The sequence below is a fragment of the Vulpes vulpes genome, chromosome 15, assembly GCF_048418805.1.
Source record: "Vulpes vulpes isolate BD-2025 chromosome 15, VulVul3, whole genome shotgun sequence".
Taxonomy (NCBI): Eukaryota; Metazoa; Chordata; class Mammalia; order Carnivora; family Canidae; genus Vulpes; species Vulpes vulpes.
Window position 1 is genome coordinate 35996083 of NC_132794.1, and position 10227 is coordinate 36006309.

General features: G+C 33.7%; 1 pseudogene; it reads right to left on the reverse strand.

Moving 5' to 3' along the window:
* Nucleotides 1–2311: 2311 nt before the first annotated feature.
* On the reverse strand, nt 2312–3803 carry LOC112911886 (E3 ubiquitin-protein ligase Mdm2-like; annotated as a pseudogene).
* Between the last annotated feature and the right edge of the window lie 6424 nt (nt 3804–10227).

A 10227-nucleotide genomic window follows, 5' to 3' on the forward strand; every position in this document is an offset into this window, starting at 1 on the left:
ATAAAACTTTTAGAATTATTTGTCCCAGTGCAGTGAAGTATACCATTGGAATTTTGTTGAGTATGGGATTGATTCTGCACATGGCTTTGGATATATGCATATTTTATTTTATTTTTTAATATGGACATTTTAACAATAATTTAATTCTCCTAAACCATGATCATAAAATATCTTTCCACTTATTTGTGTCTTATTCACTTTCATCAGTATCTTATAGTTTTTAGTATATAGATCTTTCACCTCATTGATTAATTTTAATCTTAGGTATTTTATTCTTTTTGATGAATTGTAGATGGTTTGTTTTCTCAATTTCACTGATAGTTCATTATTAGTGTAGACAAACACATGAAATTTCTGTAAGTTGATTTTTTTCCTGCAACTTTAGTGAATTCATTTATTAGTTGTAGCGGGGTTTTTTGTAGATTCTTTAGAATTTTTTATATATAATACCATGTCGTTTGCAAATAGTAACAGTTTTACTCATTCCTTTCTGATTTGGATACTTTTTTTTCCTCCCCTTGCCTAAATGCTACAGCTAAGACTTTCAATACTACATTGAATAAAAGTGGGAAGAGTGGGCATACTTGTGTTGTTACAGTTCTTAGAGGAAAAGCTTTCAGATTTTCCCCATTGAGTATAATGTTAGTTATGAGATTTTCTTATATGATGATTGTCCCCATCCCAGCTGTGGGGTGCATCCACGACCATCATGGCATATTGAAGGTTTGAGCTCTCAGCAGGGCATACCCACTGGTACTAGCAGATTGGAGGGAGAATTCCAATATAGTGTCCATTAGTGTGGATATTATTAGTAAGGTAAGTTGAGATCTCAAAAACGCCTCCTACCAGTACCTCAGTCCCTGCTGCTTCCTTCCTCCCTTGCAGATGCTTTAAGGTTAGTAAATGGATCTCTTATACCTATAGTCTATGCACTTTTCAAATTGATTTTTTTTTGTGTGTGTGTGATGACTTCTAAGTTGAGTGATCTGCACAGGAGCTTTTAAGAGTGAGTTTTCCATTCCCTACAGTTTTATAGTTTTCCTGAACATAATCCCTGTTGATTTTTATTTTTTTAAAGATTTATTTTATTTGAGAGAATAATATGCAGGGGAGAGGGGCAGGGAAAGATGGAGAGAGAGAATCTCAAGTAGACTCCCACTAAGTATGGAGCCTAACATGGAGCTCAATCCCATGACCCTGAGATCATGACCTGAGCCCAAATTAAAAGTTGGATGCTCAACTGACTGAGCCACCCAGGTACCCCTCTGTTGATTTTTAAAGTCTGATGATTTGGGGACCTGACTCTCCTGTGAATTATCTAAGAGTTGGTATTCCTTATGTGGAGTGGCAATCTCTCACTCCTCAGGAAAAGGTTCCATACCTTTTATATCATTCCTGATTGGGACTCACTGACTCACTGTGAATGTGGTGTTGCTTTAGTTTTTGTTTTGTTTTTTGTTTTTTGTTTTTTACAAATTCATGTCTCTTCCTCTCACCTCTTGATGCTGTTTTTCTCTTCTTTGTTGTAGAGACTTCATTCAATTACCGGTCAGTTTTAGAAGTAATTATTCCACATGTAATTACAGATTTTTTTTAAAAAAAATCAAACATCTAATATTTTTATTTGTAAGTCAATAAAAAGTATATGTATATTAAAACTAAAAATTGGGATCCCTGGGTGGCGCAGCGGTTTGGCGCCTGCCTTTGGCCCAGGGTGCGATCCTGGAGACCTGGGATCGAGTCCCATGTCGGGCTCCCAGTGCATGGAGCCTGCTTCTCCCTCTGCCTGTGTCTCTGCCTCTCTCTCTCTCTCTGTGACTATCATAAAAAAAATAAAAAAATAAAAAAATAAAACTAAAAATTTGGACAATTTTTTGCATATGCATGGTGAGTGAAAATATTTGCAAATTTGAATGTTTTGTAAGTAGCATCATCAGTACATACTATGCCCAGATATACATAATGTACATTTAAGTGTCCTAGTCATATTTTTCAAAATTAGATACTTCTCTGAATTTTAAGAAAGTAGAAATCATTTAAAATATGAGGAATAGGAGTTAAGAGTGAGCTATATATCCAATTTAAATTACACTAAAATACAAACAAAATATAAACATAAGTGAAAATTTTCTAGAAGGAAGAATTTACTGTCCCCCCTCCCAAAGTAAGTAAATTGCAATATAGAGAGAACTATACATGTACTGAGATACTTTTGCGCTTTGATAAGTGTAAAATAATTAATTTCATGTGATCTAAAATTTTAGGGTTATATAGTTAGAAATCTAGAATTCTACTTTTAAAAGCATGTCCACTAGGGGAGATACTTTAGCACAATCATTTGGATTGTTTGTCTACATGTTGGACAGGGCTTATTCCTTTTCTTTAGCTTTTTTACACACATAAAGCATACTATAAGATGTCCCATTTTTCGATGAACAACACGACCATTTTTGGGTTGACCTTGGCAAATCACACAAAGCTCAATGGAATTAAGGGGAAAACTAGATTCCATGATTTTTTATTTTTCTTGTGTTTCTTCCCTCTTAACCTCTTTGATGTCTTCTTGGCTACTATAAATGATGCTGTTAGAAGTTGATGGCTGAGAATAGTCCTCACTTCGGATTGGGAGGCTTGTGTGATTTTATCACCATTTTCTTCAGTACATGATTCTCTGGAATCATTCACTGTATATATGTGTGTATATATATATTTTTACAACCACATCAAAGCCCTCTTTTATTTGTTTAGTTTTCTAGCTTAGCTTTCTCAGGCATTTTATCTTTACCTTTCCCTTTATCTTCAGGAAGCTAATTCTCATGAAGGGCCCAACATCTGTTGCAATGAGGCAGAAGAGGAGGATTCATTTCACTGCATGAAGTACACTTCCAATAATCTGCCAAGGAAACTTCAGAAAATTCTTCAAGTGAGTCGTATTATTTTCCCCTGCCTGACACAGAGTTAATATACTTCATCTTCTTCATATGAGAGTTCTTGTCCTTCATGAAGGCTATAATCTTCTGAATTGAGAGACTCACCTTCAAATTCTACACTGAATCGGTCTGATACTGAATTCAACTGATCACCTGAATGTTCACTTACACCAGCATCAACATCTGGATTTGATGGAGTGAGTCTCTGGTGATTCAGTGCTATTGCTTCTTTCATAACATCCTCTCCCTTATTACACACAGAGCAAGGGTTTCATCAAAGGAAAGGGAAATACTATCAGATTTGTGCTGCTTTCACTGTGGTTCACCAGGTAATTCATCTGAATGTTCCTCTGTCTCACTAATTGCTCTCTTTCTAGATGAGGTAGGTGGTCTGGAAACCAAATCTGAAAATGAAAGTTTGTCTTCCTGAAACTCTTGCACAGGGTCCTTTGATCACTCCCTCCTTCAAGGGGACACCTATTTTCACTCACAAGTGTGAGTGAATCTGATGGCTCATGTTGATTGACCAATACCAAGTTTCCTCAGATCACCATATATATATATATTTTTCCTGTTTTCTTTCACAGAGAAATTTGGCACTCCAAACAAATCCCCTAGAAGATAATTGGAACAATATACAAAATGCTATCATTTCTCATCATATAATCATTTAGTCATAATATACTGACCATGATAAAACATAACCTCTTTCATAGTAGAAATGTCTTTTTGTGCGGAGACAGATTTTAATAACTTCAAAAGCAATGGCTTTGCTCTCACCAGGGTCTCTTGTTCTAAAGCTGGAATTTGTGAGGTGCTTACAGCGCTATCTGTTGATACAGACATGTTGGTATTGCACATTTGCCTGGATCAGTGTAGAATAAATGTTCTATGTTGGTGACCACTGATATCTATCTCTAACTACCTGTGAATACAGCTGCTCCCCACTAAGCAGGGGAGGAGTGGGAGGAGCAGGGACCTTCACTAAGCCCACAGAATCCCAATGCCCTGGGCCTCAGCAACTATTCCACTGGTGAGGTCCAGGCCCCTGGGGCCCTTGAGCATGCTAGGTCCGGAGAAGAAGGAGGTTTCTGGTGGCAAAATGGGCAAGACCTCCGTTAGAGGGGTTAAGGGTGCCCCTTGGACTTTGGCTCTTCCTCCATTTTCTTTCCAGCCACCCAGGGCCACACAGGCCCCAGAAAGAGCCCAATCAGCCCAGGGACACCAGATGCATGCCCCCTGCTGCCCCTGTAATTGTAGAATTTTTGTGCCAATGAGAGAAGGTAATTTCAAGATCTTGCTATGCTTCCATGTTAAACCTATCCCTCTCTTCTTTTTTTAAATGTGTTTACAGGTATAAATTTCCTTCTAGCCACTGCTTTAGCAATATCTCATAAATTTTTGTATGTATTTTATTTGTTTTTATTTATTTCAAAATATTTCTAATTTCCCTTTTTATATCTTATAGTTTGTATTTTGTTTAATTTCCTCCTGTATTTAGAAATGTATGTATGTATCAGTATTTATCTAGGTATTTATTCACTATGCTATACTTTATAAATCTATCCTGGATATCCATGGTGCTGAGATCTCTTTTGGAGAACAAGAAGGTATGTTCCTACTTTAGAGAGAACATGTGAAGAGAAATATGATATTTTGTATAAATTTTCCAGTTAAAACAGTAATCAGGTGTAATGAGTCCCTACTGCTCATTTCCAGTGAGGAAGATTCTAAGCCTCTGGCTATCAGTGTGCAATGCCTGCTTATAAAGCAACCAAGAAAGAAAGATTTTGAAGCTTCACAGATTTACTTCATTAAAACAAGTCTAATAGTTTTTTGAAAAAATTCCTTAGAAGTGCTTTCCTCAATGTTGTTTTCAGGTGAGATAATTGATATGAAGCATTCTGCAGATACCAAAATAAGCATTTCGTCCATACTAATTGTTATTTGCATATATCTAAAAAAGGGCTTCAGTATGAATATCCTTCAAAATCATGAACAGTATCAGGATATAACTTTCAAAAGTCCATAAAGGTTAATCCAAAATACATTTGAAGAAACCTTTACATGCCAAAAAATGGTAGTTGATGGTCAACACTAGCAGAGATCCTTGTAACACTTGTTTAATTTTGTTAACTTGAAAGATCTATACTTGCTAGTAGAAAATACCAGGTTAGGGGACATGGGGGACTCCACAGGAAACACTTTAAGAATGTGTAATTTCATAATAATGCCAAGGCAGACTACTGTGATTGCTGACTGGAAGGGCCCATAAGAAGTGGCAGATAAACTGTGGTTATGGGAAACTTGATTGCTTCAAGACTTTAGATGTCATACACTGTTAAGATAAAAGGAAGAGGAGGAGGAAAAATAGGAAAAGGAGGAGGAGTGGGAGAAGCTATTATGAGGAATTGGCATAGACATGAAGAAGAAACTAAGAATTCATGGAGAGTTTTGGGATGGGTTGCATCTAATGCAATTCTTTGCCTTTTAAATTTCAAGTTTGGTACTTTCTCATATTTAATGAACTCTAAATTATAAGAATCATCTTGGAGCTAAAACTGTTCCTCCAGTCATAATTTCAAGGTGGATTATTTTGGCAGGATAGGGCAGTCACCCACTTTCATCTCTTTCCTACTATGAGAATTAGTGGTAATAGCATAAATAAATATATATATATATATATATATATATATTTTTTTTTTTTATCTTGGGGAAATATTTTCTTTTATTCTGGGGAAATACAAGTCTTTCTTGCTACAGATTTGCTTTTTAAAATTTTGAGTTTCTATGGTAATTTTATTTTATTTTTTTTTCTATGGTAATTTTATATCTTCCTACAGTTTTCAACTTAATTTTAGCTTAAAATTTACATGAATTAATTTAAAGAAGGATTTTAAAATTGATTACATGAAAAAAAGTTGTTTTGAATTTGATACCCTTATAAGGTTCATGTAAAGTGTGAGGGACAATTGGATATTTTTAGTGTTCAAATAGAAAATTTTTGTTATTTATATATATATATATTCATTATTTATTTCTAACTTTCCTATTTTTGATATTTAATAGAGTTTAAGGATATCAGTATCATGTGAACATAAAATACACAAAATTTTTATTAAAACAAAGATAAACAGAAAATACTACTTTTGTCAAATTGTCTCACTATATTATCCTTCCCTTGAGAAGATAATCATCCACTGTATGCAGTTTTGTTTATATGTGATTTAAGTTTTCTTGTGCAAAAATATTCATCTGTTGACGTTTGTTTGTCTGCAATCCTACTTCAATGAGTAATCACATATTAGAAATATTAGGCAACTCACCAGTCACATTTTAAATCTTGTACACATACAGAAACTTCTTCAAAATTAACATAATGAGGGATGCCCGGGTAGTTCAGAGGTTAAGCATCTGCCTTTCGGCTCAGGGTGTGATCCTGGAGTCCTGGGATCAAGTCCCGCATTGGGCTCCCTGCCTGGAGCCTGCTTGTCCCTCTGCCTGGGTCTTTGCCTTGGTGTATCTCATGAATAAATAAATAAAATATTTAAATAATAATAATTAATAATAATAATAATAATAATAATAAAGTGAAACAGTGTTTAAAAGTTTGTCGGTCAGGGCCACAAATATTTCTGTGAGATTCAGCAAAGTTTTATATGAAAGTTTTCATATAAAAGTATATGAGGTATGTCTGACTGTTTAAAGATTTAAAAATTATTTTATCAGAGGTGATATGACCAATAAGTCATAAAGTCAGAATGGAGCAGGAACTCAGGATTTTCAACACGTAGTCTAACATTTTCTTTTCCTTTCACTAGAGGCTTTCAGAAATATCTTAGCTCTAAAACTGTTTCTTTTTTTTTTTTTCAAAAGAAAACTAACATGGAAGCCTAATAAAACTAGAAGCACTCTAGCTGAAATCAGAATAACCTATTATTCTACTTGTTCTACTTGTTCTTTCCACATACTCACAACACCTGTTTTGTGGTATCTGGGGATCCTTTGGAGTCCTTAGAGAACTTTTATAACATTGTATTATATGAAGTTGACAATTCAAGTAGGATGGGTTTTCAATTTATGTTCATTATAAATGTATTCACAATTAGTAATATTTATTTATCACAGTTATATGTGGATTTAGCAGTCATAATTTTTTTCAGCAGATAACTGAAAGCCAGACTAACACTGGTTTTAAAAATCTAGATGTTTATTGCTCTCTTCATATAACAAAAATAAGCGAAGGTAGGTAGGTACTGATGTTAGTTCAGTAGCTCAAATTTTGACTATTTCTCACAGTCACAAAATGGTCCTGAGACTTCAAGCTTTGTAACAACCATTTAAGACAAAAGAAACTTCCTTTATCAAGAAGACCATTTCCCCAGAAGCAAACTTCTACTTATGCCACATAACTCCCAACTGTATTATATAGCAACTGTTTCTTGAAAATGGTTACTGACAACATGCATACTTAGCTTTTCCAGCCTCATAATGGAGATGAGATGAGAAAATTGAAACATGATGGTTTTTGATAACCATTTAATAGTGTCTAACATAGTGATATTCAAAATTGAAGTAGAACTTATTAAATAATACAGACTTTTACACTTGGAACTAATAATTTTTTTCTTTAATCTTATAATGGTGAGGATTTTATTTATGGTTCTATCCTTGCATTATTTTAAAATTACTGGGATTTCTGAAAATAAATTTTAAAACCCTAGAATTCCTATTTTATAGTTTTTTGTTTGTTTTTTAGATTCTAGGAAACCCAGAGTTTTATTCCTGAAAAATAAATATAATCCTCAATTTGTACTCAATATATTTGTATAGTCTAACTACTTTTGGGAAATGTCCTTGCACACTATTTACAAATTCTCTATAGACAGATTTGTCATATCCCGAAGATTCCAAGTCTCTACAAATTTGTTTTTTCTTTACAGTTATTTTACTCTCAGGCCTTTATGCAGCCTTCAAATTTGATAAGTGTAATGTCTCATAGGATATGCATATCTGAGTCATATATACAAATCTGAACTATCATGGGGAGGTAAATAATTAACAGACAATTCCAGATGTCACCTTGGTATTTTAAAATTACATTATCTCTTCAGCATAAGACAATCTATAATTCTATCTTTGGTCCTTATTTGATTAATATGGTTATTCCAGTTAAATATATTCCTTCCCTTTATTTTAGTAAGTAACTGCCCAAATAACTAAAATTATTACTCCTAGTCTATCCCAACCTCTGGCATTTGTGTTTATCTTGTTGACAATTCATGTGCTGTAAGTGTTGGCCTCTAGCACAAAGCCATCTTCTGATCCTAGTATATTTTCCAGATTTCTAATTCTTAGTCTCATAAGACTTAACATTGACATCAACTAAATTTGCCCTTCATCAACAGCATGGCCACTTATGTGTCAATATTTGCTTATTTATGAATGTAAGGCAAATATGAATTATAGTATAAGGTTCCAAGAAAAATAGTTGTTACCTAAAAAGATGAAAATATTTTATATGGAAGTAATGCAAAAAAATAAAAGATAATAGATTCCTTGAAACAACATGAGTTTTTATAAAATAATACTTTTATCTCCTCATATTTTTAAAATGTATTTTCAGAGCAGAGTGGTTAATATTCAGGTTCCCAAACAGCAAGTGCCTGAGTTCAAATTCTACTTCTACTTCCTTGGATTGTGACTCCCTTGAGCAAATTACTTAATCTGTATGTGCCTCAGATATCATCTATCAAATAGGTAATACATGTGGAATAATGTCTGGCAAACAAAACAGCCACATATATAATTGGGATATAATGTGAAAAGCTTAAATGTTAATTTACATATTAATACATATATTAGTGAGAAAAGAGTTTTCTTTTTGGCAAGACACAGAGTACCAGTATGGAGAATTTCTTTTTTTTAAATTTTTTTAACATTTAGCATAACACCCAGTGCTCATCCCACCAAGTGCCCTCCTCAGTGCCCGTCACCTAGGCACCCCAACCCCCCACCCACCTCCCCTTCCACTACCCCTTGTTCATTTCCCAGAGTTAGGTGTCTTTCATGTTTTGTCACCCTCACTGATATTTTCACTCCTTTCCCTTTCACTAATTTTTATATTCCCCAAATGAATGAGACCATATGATGTTTGTCCTTTTCCGATTGATTTATTTCAGTCAACATAATACCCTCCAGTAGTATGGAGAATTTCTAAGACTATCCTGTAAACCAGCATCAAAAAAAAAAAATCCTTCTATGCTTTTTGAATTAGTAGCCAATGAAATAAGTGTTAACTCAAAATAATGAGGGATTAAGCAAAAAAAAAGAAGAGAAAATTCAGTAGGAGGAATTAGATTTTTAAAAATGTTGCCTATAGCAGATAGCAAAAAGGAAGGAAGAAACAATGCAAAAACAGTCCAAATTGATATAATATGCAAAAGAAATAATGTGGAATGTGAACTACAAAGGAAAAGCAAAGGAATAAACCAAGTTTATATTCTTGTCTCTTGACATTTTGAATTTAACTGGATTATATGATTTACAATAAATTTTACAAGTAATATGCTTGCACACTTTTAAACCTTGTTGCTCTCTTAAAGTTTTGAAGCACCTCTGGAGTTCTCTGTATTTTATAAAAGATATCTTAATAATGGTGGTTTCCCTATACATTATTTTCATCTGACATATGCAACCCAAAAATAATTATTTTTCAAATGAATATTTTAGAAAATAGACAACAGGATTATGGTACCACTTTTATTACGATACAGTGAACTTCATTAGTGGAATATGTTGAGATATTTAGTTAGTAAGAAACTCCTAATATTTCTATGAGTTGACCATTTGCTCCAAATTCATGACATTATCAATATTACACTGAGAGGATCTTTTGTTACCGTCAGGGCCAAAAGGCTGATGAGCTGATTAACTGGTTCACATTTTCTTTTTCTTTTTTTTTCACATTTTTTCATAGGAGTTTCTTCTCATTGCAAGATTATTAGGTGGTTGGAGTACTTTAATATCCCTACAACCTCTTACCTCCCCCATTCCACTATTTTATTATTTTTACTAGTGCTCTGGTGTAATAAATGTATTTATAACTGCAACACTGTAACACATTTCAAGTATTTTCTCTTCTTTAATACTTCACCTGACTACATTCAAAAAGCTTGGAGCATGAATTCTTGGGCAGAATTCTATTACCACTTTTATAATAGTTATTGTATTATACCAGTCTATTCTCAAAACTAAGATTATTGACAATAGGGTTTGAAGTATTTTTTCATCTTTA